Here is a 15,551-nt window from a genome sequence, read left to right as displayed (position 1 = left end):
TGGCCGAGCTATCTTCACTCTCTTTTCTGCAGAAAACTGAAACAGCTTTTGTTATCTCAGCTTTCTTGGCTTCAATACATTCTAGCATACTTCTGTCTCTGACTGAGACACTTAGCAAAGCACAGAAGAGAAGGAGCTGTATAAGTACTAAAAAGTCATTTTGGGAGCTAGCCAAGAGTGAAGTAATAATAAAATAATAAACTAAAAATACAGCTGCCTTTATAAAATGGCCCCAGGTAACTAGCCGTTCAGACACAAAAGCTGCCTCTAACATACACTCCACTTCATTTTTTTTTAAAAATTAAAACAGATTCATTTCCTCAAATATCAAGGAACTTATCTCAACTTTGTTGTATAAACATTAAAAAGCACAAGCCCCACACAATGAGTTATATTTAAGACTAGCCAACAAATTCATAGACTGACCAGAGTACTACACAATTAGGTACCCCAGGTACAATAGGACAGTGGTCCCCAAACTGTGGGGTGCACCTCCCAGTAGAGCACGGAGGAACATTCAGGGGGGTGCGGTGGGGCACAGGCCAGTCCCCCACAGGGAGTGGGGAGGAAGCACCACCCCAGCCCTGCTCTGCCGCCAGCTCTGCTCCGGACCCAGCTCCCAGACATGGTTCCACTTCCAGCCCCACCCCCCAGCTACGGCCCCGGCCTCCCAGCTCCCGGCCCAGCTGTGGCTCCACACCTGTCCACAGCCCTGGCTGCCAGCCTGGCTGCAGCTCAGCTCCCAGCCCCAGCCTTGCCCCTAGCCTGCAACCCCCACGGCCCAGCCACAGCTCTGCTCCTGGCCCAGCCCTGCTCCCAGCCACAGATCCATCCCCAGCTGTGGCCCCAGCCTCAGTCCCTGGATCCCAGCTCAACCATGACTTCAGCTCCAGCCTCCGTCCCCAACCATGGCCCTGCTCCTAGTTGCAGCCCCGACCCCGACCATGGCCTGGTCCTGACTCCCAAACATCACTAGGTGCGTGTGTATGTGTGTGGACAGAGCTTAGGAGGGGTGCAAAGTAAAAAGTTTGGGGACCACTGCAATAGGAGCTCTAGTTGCTGCATGTCAGCTTCAGTCTCTTAGCCCTGTCTGTAAACTCAGGCAATAGTGGTGTACGCTCAATGATAATCTCTCCTAGATATCACAAATCCATTGGTCTGACTTTCTCTTGGTAATCTGAGAGTATTATAAAGACAGTAAAAAAAGACAAAAACAAAATGCTTGCAGGATAAATCTAAAATGTGGGTAATATCCCAGGATATTATCTTCTTCTGACACCTGTGTCCCATTCCAATACCAGCATTACCCATCTGCCCAAGAGAAGCAGATTCCAGTGACTTGCAGGTTAGCTTCCCAGTGCAAGAGAAATCAATGATGTGGATGTGACATTATATCCCATATTCGTCATAATAATATTATTGATACAATTATGGCATAATTATGATGCTGTAGTGGGACAGTTGCCCCACTTTGGCAGACAAAGGGTTAATAGCAGCCCTTGGAGCGGCTGAGTATAACCCAGCCAATCAGAAAAGGGTAGAAAGGCAGCCAATCAGGGCCAGGCTGGGCCCAATATAAAGGCTGCAAAGCAGCAGACATCTGTCTTTCCCTGACAAGCAAGGGAGGAGGATTTGGTGCTGTGGCCCCTGAAAGAAAGGGCTGAGAAGGGGCAAGGGCTAAAGGGGAAGTGGGCCAGGGAGCATGAGCAGTAGAGGGGAGAGAAGTGGGGCAGGACATGGCTGCGGCCAGAGGGTCCCTGGGCCAGGACCCAGAGTAGTGGGTGGGTGGGCCTAGGTCTGCCCCTTACACTGTACTTGGCTGTGGAGAGCCTGGCCTGATACAGACTGTGGCTTTTCCTGAGGCAAGGGGCTAGACTTTGGGGCTGCAGTTGGCCATGAAGGCAGGTGCAGACTGAGGACTGTGTATACCCCCTGGAAGGGGAGAGCTCCAAGTGAAGCATAGCTGGAGGGCTGTGTCCAGAAGAGGATGCCGCAAGCCAGGGAGCAATGCGGGTCCCAGACAGCAGAGCAGACAATGGTGCTCCGTGGCTAGGACAGAGAATTCCTGGAGCAACGAGCAGGAGTGCTATGGTGGTGGATCTGTAACAGGTTGCAGACTCATTTTGTACAAATGGATCATGTAAGGTGTCATTGGAAAAGTTATGATTTGCTGAATATGATTATCCTATTTGTATGCATGTATCATTATTTACCTGAAGTTATAAATATTGACTATGAATCTGTATTTCAGATGGGCTTACTCTGGAAAACACCCACAGCCAGTCTTTCAGGTACAACTGTGAAGAAGCCAGACAGAGTTAATGGTTCATCAAAAACAATGGGCTGTGGAATAGCTTAGCCTTCCTGTACCTGTTTCGGCCAGCCTGTAAGTAATGGCGGCTATGACTCTGCAAGGGCATGTGACCAGACTACATGACTCTGAACTCCATCTTAGGTACCTGTAGTTTCCCACAGACTGGTCTGGGAACCAAGTTTAAAACAAAGGGTTCCTGCTATATGGAAAAGCTGTATAAGGCAGGGAGTTGTTCTTCACTCCCCCACAACTCAACACCTGAGAGAAGCTCTGGAAGAAAAGGACTTGGAGTGGAGTTCGGGAGCCCAAGCTGCAAAGCAAGTGCAGCTTGTGCCTTGACAACCTGCAAGCCTGCGTGTATCATCAGTCAGGGTGAGAAATAGCTAATTCATATCCAGTCTTTCTAGTATCTAAACTTAGTTTGCTGTTTTTTTTTTTACTAGATAATCTGCTTTGATCTGTTTGCTATCACTTAAATTAAACTACAAAAGAGATTTTATGTTTTAATCTAAACCAGTGTGCCTTTGAAATGTCTGGGGAAAATCTCAGCTTGGTTTAACACAAGTGTATTGTGCATATTCCTCCCCACATTGAGGGAGAGGCGAACTGAGTAACAAATTCATACTGGCCAGGATTTTGACCAGGGCAGGATGGCACAGCTCTGGGGTCTTAAGCTGGGGGTTATTTTGGCTGCAGCCTCTCTATTGTTGTTTCATGCAGTGGCTGGTCAAAGCCTGCATGCAACTGCAGCTGGGTGTGTCCCTGTACGTATGCTGGTGGGAGTGGGCCACAGCTTGTCACAGCAGCATAGTGCTGACAGGGAACCCAGCCTGGTGAGTCAGAGGGCTCAGAGGTACCCCAATTCCAGGTGGCACCCCAGGGGGACACCCATCACAATAGAGTCTGGGTAAATGTAACTTTTTTTTATTTGCACATACACCAGTCCTGAAGCAGAGCTGGTCAAATAGCATGCAGGTGATCCCTTCTTTCAGGAGTGGCAGCCTTGTGCCTGGTTTTCAGGGAGCAACTCTGGCACCAATTCTTGAGGCAGCCAGAGACCCAGGCAGACAGCAAACTCCTTGGCTTGCTCCCACAGCTCCTTTTCCAAGGGCCACCTCTTCTGCATAGAGCTTTGCATAACTAAAATTACTAACAACAAAATGGCATGTCTGTCTAAGACTGAACACTTGTACACTAAGGAAAACAACTTGGAAGACTGTTTAACAGTGACACCTACTATCACAATAGTCATACATAATAAATGACCAGAAAGGGGCAAATGCCTGAAACAATTCTAGGATATACCAATAACATTCCATTCTTAATAGGATTTAACTTTACAGATATTTGACTTGAATATCTCAGTTAAAATTAAAGAAAAGGAGTACTTGTGGCACCTTAGAGACTAACAAATTTAGTTAAAACTGACAGCAGTAAACAAAAGACTCAGTAAATCTATGTAATTGGTATAACAGTGAATCCAAAATGTAAAAGTCAAAACACACCAAAAAAGAATAGTCAAATCCTGCTCCACTAAAGCCACTTGGCAATGCCTGCACCACTGCCTTCCATCCCCAGCATAAGGAGAAGGAGGGGCATGTGTGGGATGAGGAGGATGTGCAGCAGAGCAAAGATCCACTATAGCAGGTCCTCCACTGGTGTAAGGTCCTGAGGGACTTTGCACCGGTGACATAGGTTAGGGTTGCCCAAGTGTAGCCCTAAACTAAATGGGGACTGGGCAGCCTCAACCGGCTCCCTGTGGTTTCCTTGCCACTCCATCTTACAGCTTCAAGCCCTGAAGGTCTAACAAAAAAAAAAAAAAACTATGAAAAAGTAAAAACCCCAAATGGAATCCAGTGGCACCGATCTCTGGCACAGAAAGGATCCAAACCAGTTTAACCTAATTCCAGATAATACCACAAAACAGGTTAACTGTATTAAAGAGTGATAAAAAAGGCCAAAGAAACCAAGTTTTAAAAAACAAACAAAACCTCCTTCCCCCATCAGATGTATTTAAACAAATATCTTTAAGATCTCAGGTTTGAGATTAGCCCTTTGGACTGTATGTCCAGTTGGCCTTTCCCTAGTCTCCAACTGTGTGCACAGACACACTGTTTGCAAATACAAAAGCCTTTTTGCACACACACTCCTGCACACACTTATTTCCACGTACACAATTAGAGGCAAACTTTTTAATTGCCAGCTGATGAGTCATTGCATAAAAGCACTGAAATATGAATGATGAATTCCTTAAGAATATCCCTGCTTATATATAGTTATTTACCCTTCTAGTTTAAAAGTGAAGTGGTATGTTATACAGCAACAGTAATTGTGATAGCTAGGCACCAAAATGCAGTAAATTGAGAGTAGCAATAGAATCAAAGCCAAAGTGCGCTCCACTCCTGCTCTCCTAGATTTCAGTCATGTGTTTTTTGTCTGGCATTTTTATTTTCCCTCTCTCTTTCACTGCTCTCTCTCCCTTCATAATCTTCTTTTTCCTCAGTGTGTCCCTTCCTTCTGAGTCCCTCATCCTCTTTGTTCTTAGCTTCTCTTATTGCAAGTAGGCTTCTGTGTGGAAAAAGTTCTCCAAACCAGAGATTTGACCACATCTGTATGGAAGATGTCTATTCCTGCTGCCACCTCTGTCCCTTAGCTTGGCCTCATTCTTGGCTGAGAGGGATACAGAATGTTGACAGAGGATAGATACTAATGAAGTACTGTCTTTGCCACTTCTAGTGGATGGTGTGTGTGGGTGTGTGTTTGTGTGTTTTTGGGGGTTTTTTGGACTAGGAATGGGACATTAGGGATGGGGCAGTCATCATTAGTATTCAATCTATTTGCTGGAAAACTAACCAGTAAGGCTGTGGAAACTTTTCTGTAAAACCTTCGGGGGAGGAATAGGGTTTTTTTTCTTTCAGCAAAAATTTTCTATATTTTTTTTTTTAAGAATCTGGTTTTCTGATTGATCAAAGAGCAAAACCACCCAAGCCAAAATGTTTTGGTTCTTGTTATTTTTGACCATAAATTTTCAGTTTTTGATGGCCATATCAAATGTTCCCTGGGGGAGGAGGGGATTCAAAGCTGATCTACTGGACAATCTATCACACACTTGAGAGGTGTGAGCAGATTTCTGTTTTCAGAGAAGGCATTCCTGACTTTGGTCACTCATGTTTTGATAAGTTTTTCCCCACCCATGATGGTTGTTAGGGCTCTAACTCATGGTAGTGTCTCAAGATATCAAGTGTTGGTGTCTGAGACTGGTCTAAATCTTAAGAGGTTGAGTGGCCCCTGCTTTTTGCCAGTTGGGTGGTATTTGTCCCTAAGACTTTCTTACCCACACAATTTCCAGCTCTGGAGTTTCCGCTGGAGGTGGGCAGCTTTTGTTTCAGAGCAGATCACCAGTCTATATTCTAATGAATATGCTGAATCAGCATATCCCACAGTGGGCCACCCTTCAGTTTCTTGAAATGTACTAACCAGCTGCAGGGTCCCTGAAAGGAACATTTCATGTCACTTCAGCTCCTCTCCAGGCAGACTGTCCATCAGAGTCTGCACCAGTAAAAGCTGATACAGATGCTTAATCTGTCCATAATTGCCCCAAGTGTGTAATATTGCCGTCTCAATTAATCAATGGTGGATGTAAGATTGGCAGATGGATTCTGTAGCATAATGAAAGGATGAGAAGCTAAAGAAGTGGGAATGGGAGCAGCAACTGCAGTTTAAAAAGAGAAAGCTCTTGTGACTGCAGGATGCATGTTACACACCCAGACACAGAAACCTTAATTTGATTCCTCTTTAAGGACCTACAATGCCAAGATAAAGCAACATATAATCAACAGAAGTCAAAGCAGTGCAAAAGCATGTTTAATAGATAATGGAAAAACACTCAACAGCAATGTTGATAAACGAACCTATAAACCACTTGAATGATTTTACAAAGTCACTGCACAGCTAAACCATCTGACAACATGCAGCTGTTTGGGTCACTCAGACATTTAACCCTTGTGTCCTTCAAAGGAGTAATATGAACTAATTACTAAACATTATCCAAAAGCATTAGCACTACTGATCCAGAGATTAACTATTCATTTTAATACACTGAAGAATCCTCACGTTTTAATGTGACATTCTAAACGTATACATACAGATTTTTACCTGGGGAGACACATGGTTCAACTGTAGGGATTTGAAGTAGAATATTAATCAGAATTCATGTCACAGCTGTACTTCCTGTTGTCCATGCAATTTCCGTGGTCATGTGATAGTAATATGGTGCAATATATTTAGCATAAATTCAAGTTGGAACCCCTTCTTGAAGGGAGCACTGAAATTACAAAGTTGCCGTGTTAAGAAACAGTTCACGATTTTTAGTTACATTTTTTGTTTTAAATTTTGCTCCTCAGAATGAATTAATATACCACATTCCATTTTCCACTCCCTTCTCAAGACGCATTTCTTCCATAAAGCCTTCCAAAAATAACCACTGCAAGATTCCAAAACCAACTTGAAGTAATAACAGTACCTCCATGTGTTTGCACTGATTTGTCTTTGTCTGAATTAGATTATAATTCTTAGGAGCCAGGAAGAGTGTCTCATGTCTGTATAACTCCACGCCCACTCTCAGCAGGCAACAAGAATTAAGATGTATTTCCTGACGAACAACAGGTAAACAAATATGTATTGCTTATATACATGTCATACCTGCTATGTTGATTAGTCAAGCACTCAAATCATAAATCAAGCTTCCAAAATCATGAGATTTAAAAATACTAATTTGGGGGTGTTTTTATTTGGGGTTTTGAGCCACTAGGTCACATTTTCAAGGTTTTCTCTGCAACCATGAAACTTACTAGGGGCTAGACACTTCCCCCCCCCCCTTTTTTTTTTAAATGAAAGCTTGGATTCCCTTGTAATCACTTCACATCAGCTGGGACCTTTAGAGGAAAAACTAGATATTGCAAGTCTTCCATAAAAGCACTAGAATCAGCAACACTCCATTATATTACAAATGGAGTAGAGGTGAAACTACCAGATTGATGGCAATGAAAACTGAAGTCCTATATCTGTGTCCAGATATAGGACAGAACTAGCTTTCCTGTGCCACCTTGCCAATGAGTGTCAATTCTAATCTGCAATAGGCCGCCTCTGTGGGCGAGTTCACTCGCTATAAGTTAAATAAATTTATCCTCCACGGAGACACTGCTAACGACCAACTGCAGAGGTGGTCGTTTTATTATGTGTTTAAACCATTGCCAACCCTAAGTCTTCAAAAATCATGAGTCAACCCCCGACCCCAGTCAGGATATTGATTTAAAAATAACAAATGTTGAGGTGGTGGGTGTTTGCCTTCTAGTTCTTTAAACTTTCCTGTTAAGATTTTTCAAGCTTTCTTCTGCAAGCCTTTTAATGACGGCTGAGAGTTTCACACAATCACATGATTCCAGGTGCTGAGGCTTTATAAAAAATGCCAGATATCATAGCAAAAGTACTGCCAATGTTCATGCTTCCCCTGGCTACTGGCTACCATGAACATGGACTGAGACCAAACTAATTCACATAGGCCACAAAACAGTCATCGGATGGCAACTTGTGCTGGCCTACTCTGACCTGCTGGTTCTCACCCATTCTGCCTAGTACCAAGAGGCAAGGCTCCATGTACCATGAAGCACATTGTATATGCTAAGCCCTCCATCCAAGCCCTAAATTTATGTGGCATTTCTGCAGTAAGTATGCAGCATTCATATGAACATGGCAATAGGAACTGAACAATTAGTTTGTTAATATTGACTTATTAGCAGTGATTCCTTCATTAACTGAAGACCTACAAAATCATTTGATTAACTGTAAGCTTCTCATTTGGAAGAACAGAGAAAAGGCAGCAGCAGAGGGTAAAGCAGTGTCCTGAGGGGAGCAGTGGAGGCTTGCAGGAGGAAGCATCTGGCGTCTGGGTTCCAAGCTCTGCAGTAGTGGAGTTCTCCACTTCTATTCTGTGCCAGTCAGGAACTGTGGGATGATAACAGCCTTCTCCTGCAAGACTCCCCCGCCCAATCCTCCCCAAGGTATGTAAACACCTTCTGATCCTCATGCCACTATACACTTCCTGGTCCTTCACACACCTTGCCAGCCTCTGCTCCTCTTCCCCACCTGTGGTGCACCTAAAATGGTATGTGGGCAAGTTGCAAAGCTATAAAATGGTAGGAAAACTGATATGTTTTTAAGATGTATGCGGTGCAGATTTATGTGACATCCTGGACAAAAAAGGTAAATTATGTAGCTGTGAGTATAAGTACATGGTGCACAAGGCCTTGCCTAAAAGTGGGGGATTGCATAGCCTCTTACTACTGCCCTGTGCTATGTAGTCTCCCTACCCTCCTTAAGCTTAAGCATTTTACTGTGAAAGCTGTCTCTCTTCTAAATGTTCTGCTGCATATTGACTAGATCTACTGAAGTCAAATGGTTGTCTTCTGTTTACAGAAAACTCCTATGAGCTCTGACATTCACTCTGAATGACATGGAAATTTCCTGCTTCCTTAAGAGTAAGTCTCCCCCCCCCCCCTTTTGCTGCTCAGAGCAGTTTTCCAAAACTATACCCTTCTCTTGTAACCATTCAGTGTGTCCTTGAAAATGCAGTAAATGCTATTCAAGGAACAATTTAATATCACCCTTCAAAATATCTTAGTTGATCCAGTTTGTCACCAGAAATTTTGCAGCTTGCATGTATCTATATCATCTGAGAGTTGCTATACTGGCACCTATTGGCAATGATAGATAAGGCAACTTATTAAGTGATTAAGTTCTTGCATTTGTTTCCACTATTACCTGGTGTCAGAAGAGAAACAAATAATTTGCTAGAAGTAGTTTACATTCAGAACTGTAAAATATCAAAAGATACCCAAGAATGGACTCTACATTAGCACTGTCTTTGGAAATTCCAGACTTCTAAAGGTTGATCAAATTAGTTCAATTTTTTTCCAAATACTTTATGACTATGACACAAACTGAATAAAATAGAATATTAATTGGTCACACAAAATGAGAGAAGGTTGGTTTGAAGACATTTGGCCAAATACTATTCTCAGTCAGGTGGATACTGAAACAAAAATAGGAAGTTAATTTGGGGCCGGTGGGAGGGTGGGGTTTGCAACTCTGAGTTCCCTTTCTGAGAATACTCTAGCGAACAAGTTTGCTGGCTTGGATGTTCATGGGGGGGGGGAAGGGAATTAAGAATCTTTTTCAGAACGTTTTTAAATCCTAAAAGTGAACATTTGTACCAGACAAAGGCTTGTCTACATGAACAGTTAGTACATAACAAGCCAGGGTGTAAATCTACAGTGCAATCATGTGGCACGCACTAAATTCTGCATGTGGACTCTGCTGCTTCCATACACTATCAGTTCCTAGTATGCTTTGATCTACTCTGCTTTGAAATGGATCCACACAGACAGTGTATGGCATGCTAGTGCCCTGTAGATTTACACCCCAGCTTGCCATGTACTGACTGTTCATGTAGACAAATCCTGAGAATCTCACTCTGTGATGCTGTCTATCCTGGTGCCAGCTCAGGACAGGGCTGCAGGCTAGTTCATTCATATACTAATAGAAATCAAAGGAGTGTCAAAAGGTTAGTGTAATCAGGCCAATTCATTTGTGATTAGTTCAAAGGAAATTTTAATGATATTGTCTTCACTTATCTATAACCTGTTGATTTCTATCGCATTTTATGTACATCCCTGTAACTAGTTAACCCTAATCAAAAATGGTTGTGTTAAAATGAGAATGTACTTGATGTGTAAACTTCATGAAAACTAATGAAGGAATGGTAGGTTTCAGAGTAGCAGCCGTGTTAGTCTGTATTCGCAAAAAGAAAAGGAGTACTTGTGGCACCTTAGACTAAAATTTATTTGAGCATAAGCTTTCATGAGCTACAGCTAACTTCATTGGATGCATTCAGTGGACTCCACTGAATGCATCCGATGAAGTGAGCTGTAGCTCACGAAAGCTTATGCTCAAATAAATTTGTTAGTCTCTAAGGTGCCACAAGTACTCTTCTTTTAATGAAGGAATGTTTGCTTATACATTGTGTATACCTTGAATTAAATTACTCATCAAATGCAATTGGAGCCTTGGAAATGTAAAGAGTGCTAATTTCAGAGCAAGGGCTATTGCGGTCAACCATGGGAATTCACAGATTCAGTCTGCATTTCCTCCTCATTGACATCAAAAGAAAAAGCACATGCTTAGATAGACTGTCAGCTTCTCTTCTGGAGAAGAAGATATAAATATGGAATCAAAGAATAGTCCTGAATCTCTGACTGTTTAGACCTTGCAGGGAAGATACTAGATGAGAAGTTGAGATCCCCAGAAACATCTGGGTTCCCTGAAAAGACTGGAAACTAGCAGTTTATTACATCAACTGCTATAATTTTGGACTTATAAACTTTGACTCATCTGTTAAAGCAGATAAAATATAATTTCTCTAACTCTCATTCCTTTCTTAGCTAGTAAACCTCTTAGTTTACTATAGAGTCGGCTGTGAGCATTCTTTGGTGTGAGATCCAAAGCACCAATTGATCTGGAGTAAGCAACTGATCCTTTGGGGTTGGGAATAATCTGCTGTGATTTTTTTTTTTTTTTTTTTTTGGTTTATGTAACCATTATCACGAAGTCCAGTTTGTCTGGGTGGCAGGATAGGCTGGAGTGCCTAAGGGGACTCTGATTACATGGTAAGATTAATGTAGTGATCCAAGAGTTTACATTTGTTATTGGCTTGGTGAAATCTAATTATAGAACATACCACCAGTTTGGGGTGTCTACCCTGTTTTCTGATCAAGAGTGGCACTCACTGTTTGTGAGCCACTCTAGACAGCATGACACTCATCCAGGCCCAACCCCGAAAACACATGTGAATAACTTTACTTACATATGTAGTCCCAAAGAAGTCAAATTGACTTATGTTTAAGTGTTTTGCAGGGTCCTGAGCCAGAAAACAGAAATCGTATGATGTGACTAATCAAAACAAATATCCTCTTAAGTTTCAAATTCAAAACAAACTGCCCACAAATAACTTACAAATGCAAATTTTATTCATAGAAATCCTATGGTGAAGAACTGTGGGGGAAAAAATCAAGTTAGTCACAGGTATTTCACAAACAAAGACAGGCAATTCATGGAGGGCCAGATTCTCTGGTCCACTGAGGCCAGTTTGCACCATATAACTGTGGCAAAGGGGTCTAAATATGCTAGGAGTTAGGGGAATTCTCCACAAACTTACATAGGAGAAATCCCCAGGAGTGGAACCCTGACAGCTGTGCTGCCTCTGGCACTAGTCATCCCACTGTCCCCCAGCAAAAGGGGAAGAAGGGGTGGGGCTATAAAAAGATCCATAATGCTTGATTCTCCCATAGTGTAAGATCTATGGAAGAATTTACTCACTCTAACTTCAAAGATCAGGGATCTGCAACTGACTCCCTGCAGCCACCGTACCTCCTCATGTCTGAGCTGTGCTTGACTGTAGTGGAGAATCAGGACCTAGATAAGTTATTAATTACAAAATTATTCACCAATCTCCTTTAGTGGAGCCACTCTGGATTTTCACCATTGTAGCTAAGACCAGAATTTGACCAAAGTGTAGCATTCATGGCTGTGAAATTAAATCATGTGTCACACTTATCTTTTCCCAACGCATGCCATAAAGTTAGTAAAACATACACAATTTGATGTCATCCCATGCCCCAAAGCAAACATATAATGTAACTGCTTTAAAAACAAACATGCCATAAAATGCTGCAATCCTTATTGCTTTATTCTGGAACTTAACCTTTTGGTGGCAATACACATCTCCTGATGGAGAACAGTACAGGAGTTGCATGATATTTGATCTAGTCATAGTGCAATGTTTTTGGAAACTATTGTATATGAATATTAAATAGTCTCTGTTGGGATCTTGTCTTTCACTTTTTACTACAGATTATTTTAATAGAAACATCCAGCTACTATGGGAAAGTGGTTTGGGATTGTGGGTTAAGCAAACTGTCCCTGGGGCCATTAGCCCCAACAACATCCTACCAGTTACCAAAGCTTTGTCTCCGCTTTCTCCCTCCCTCTCCTCCCCCCCCCCCCCAAAAAAAAACCCTTCTACAATGTAGTTATGTTTTTCAGCACAGAATTTGGCAGCATATTGAAAATTATGGGCAACATAAAATTAAACACAAGGAATATGGAACTGATTGTATTACTAATTTCCATATTTAATTCAATAAAAACCTAATTTTTTAAAAATATCTGAAATTGCTGCAGCAGCATTTCTAATTTGCTACACTGAGTGTCACATCGGCCAGGTGTCTTGCTGAAGAATATGGGTCAAGCTTGCCATGAAGTTTGTGGGGCCTATAAGGGACAGAGACTATGCCTTCTTTCCTATTAACATACTGCCAGCTTACTACTTTTGAGCCTAAGGGCATGCTATGTCTGCATAGTGGACTTTTCGATTTATTTTTGTGGCCAAAATTCTGTCTTTCTCCCTCTCTTGCCTAAGTTTGTGGTGGCTGTACAATTTTTGAACGAGTAGGCTCACTGCCACGTTATTATTTGTGGAAATTGAATTGATTCATTAGTAGTTATATAAGGCAATGTTTGATACATGTCATTACACGTAGAGATGAAAACTCTTGTTTTCTTATTCAGTATGTAAGAATCAAAATTTAACTCTATCTTTGAGTATAGAGCAGTGGTAGGCAACCTGCAGCCTGAAGGTTTACGGTGACTGTCCACAGGCATGGCCACTCGCAGCTCCCAGTGGCTGCAGTTCGCTGCCAACGGGAACTGAAACCCGCAGCTCTCATTGGCCGGGAATAGCAAAATGTGGCCACTGGGGGCTGTGGGTGGCCATGCCTGAGGATGGTCAATGTAAACAAACTGTCTGGTGGCCTGTGGGCTGCAGGTTGCCCACCACTAGTCTAGACAGACATTTTAAAATAAACATTGATAGCAGCATATAGATCATTGTGTAACCGTTGATTCCCTGTGTATAAAACAAAATTTCCTGGTCTTAAGGCATAAATCACACAGTCCTCACTCAGGTAAAGCTCCCATTGATTTCTTTGGGAGCTTTGCCTAGCACAGACTTCAGGATTTGAACCTAAAGGCACAATTCAAAACAGAAAAGAACGTGGTCACAGCTGCTGGATTGCTTCATACAACCTCTGAGTTTTCATACATTTCTTAAAGGAGAAAGGAATATTGGATTATCTGGGAGGTTGTTCCAGATGTACAAGGTTTTGTGAAAGAAGCCTGTGACAGGAAGACAGTGGTCAGGAGAGAATCTTGAGCAGAGGATATAGTGATGGAGATCAGGGCAGAGATGTAGGCAGGAGAGATGCCACAGAGTGTTTTGGGTATTAGAATAAGGAGCTTAAACCAAATATAGAAGCAAGTGTAGTCCCTGCATCACTGTAATGGTCTAGGATGTAATCCAGACCAATGTGGGGTTACCACCTCTTATCCTGTAACTCTGAGTGCCTCATTGATGCTTTGACACTGTAGCTCTCTGCCAGGGACACTTATAGTCAGCAACATGTATGCAGGTCACAGCCTGAGTGTCTGTGTGCTATGTAGCCAGCCCTGGTTCCGCAAGTCTGACCCAAGCAGCTTGTCTACAGCCCCACAGTTCCACTCTAGCTTCCACCAGCCTTGGTTACAGCAAGCAGGATGACCCCAACATATTCCCAATCCCAAATTTCCCCAAACCGTGTGTCCTGAGATGTCCAACTTTCTGCTGGGCCACTTAAAGAAGACCCATTTGCTCCTTTAAAGAGAGAGAACCCACCAGCTTGCCACACTAACTGGAGTTAACATTCATTTTAATTCAAACACAGCACGGTTGGTTTTGATTAATAGTAAAAACCAAATTTATTAACAAAAGGAGATAGGATTTTAAGTGAGTTCAAGTATAAGAGATTACAAGCAAATAAAAGTGAAACATACATCTAGATGTCTAAAATGTAACCTAGCAAGGTACAGGTTTTGTTCAAGAAGGTTTTTCTCACCCACCGTGTTCAAACAAGATGGTGGCTGACTCCCTCCTCAGTCAGGATCTCTTCCAGGGGCCCAAACATGCTGGTTCCTTTGTCTTTCTAGGTGAAAGAGGTAACTGGAGTTCTCTAGCCCTTTATTTTATAGTCCAGTGAACCTTACAAATGGAGTCTTCTGAAGGTTACCCCTCAAAGTAAAGTTCGTTCAAGCTGCGCAGAAGACAACATGGAGTCTGGTGGTGACGGAAACTCTGTTCTCTTTCTTCCCCCACTGGTATTTGTGTTTCCTGCCATCTCCTCCCCCTGCTGTTTTTGATGAGACACATACATTAAATATAATTCCAGTATATATTCATAACTCTTCATACACATCATGTACATACATCATGCAAGAATATTGATGATCAGTGAATTTTCAAGTCATAAGGCATATTTAGTACAAAGATTATTACAATAGTGTATAGGGTGTGAATACAGAGTGCTTAGGGTCACCTCTTTTTCCTGGGATTAGGTGTTGATTATTCAGTGGGGGGGGGGGTCTTTTTGTCTTGCTGGATCTTCTGTTGATCTGGGTCAGTTTCAAGCATTCCTTAATGACCTAGTTATTACACCTACACCTCTCCTGTCTCCTGCATAGTTCCAGAAATAATGTTAACCTTTTGTACCACTGGGTAGCAATGCAACACACATAGGGAAACTGAGGAATGCCTAGGATTCATAAAAAAATTACAGAAAATTCCCACTTCATCACAAATTACAATTACACAGAAAGAATTACATCACATGATTTCTACCACTGTACAATATGCTGGAATTGTCAGAGTAATAAAGCTGAAGTCAAGGTTCTCAGATACTATGGAGATAAGTACGATATAAGAACCTATATAGAATAGACTAAGGACTGGAAAGTTTAGGTCACAGCCAATGGGATATATGGCTTTTCACTTATGCATTTTTTCACTTATGCATATTCAATAGTGAATGAAAGCCATTGTCACCTGGTAGCTGTTTATTACTACTAGGACATGAAACAAGCTAGCTCTCTCCATCCATTTCTTAGCAGGAAAGTGTGTACATAAACAGAAATAATCATTGCAATTGGTAGTGTTCCTTCCAATAGCAGCAGAGGTTAAAGATTGTATGGGCCTAGAGATTAACCTCCCGTTGCACCAGTAAAGGCAATCCCTTCAGCAGATGGTTAAGTACAT

The 15,551-nt window shown here is 42.2% G+C and overlaps 1 long non-coding RNA gene across 1 annotated transcript; it reads left to right on the top strand.

The window, feature by feature from the left end:
• Positions 1-1,648: 1,648 nt before the first annotated feature.
• Positions 1,649-2,735, top strand: LOC122457670. The gene is made up of 2 exons (XR_006277328.1): positions 1,649-2,094; positions 2,476-2,735. It is a non-coding gene; the product is annotated as an uncharacterized LOC122457670 (long non-coding RNA).
• Positions 2,736-15,551: the final 12,816 nt, after the last annotated feature.

This window comes from Dermochelys coriacea, chromosome 1, assembly GCF_009764565.3.
Source record: "Dermochelys coriacea isolate rDerCor1 chromosome 1, rDerCor1.pri.v4, whole genome shotgun sequence".
Taxonomy (NCBI): domain Eukaryota; kingdom Metazoa; phylum Chordata; order Testudines; family Dermochelyidae; genus Dermochelys; species Dermochelys coriacea.
This window is presented reverse-complemented; position numbering and strand designations above follow the sequence as displayed.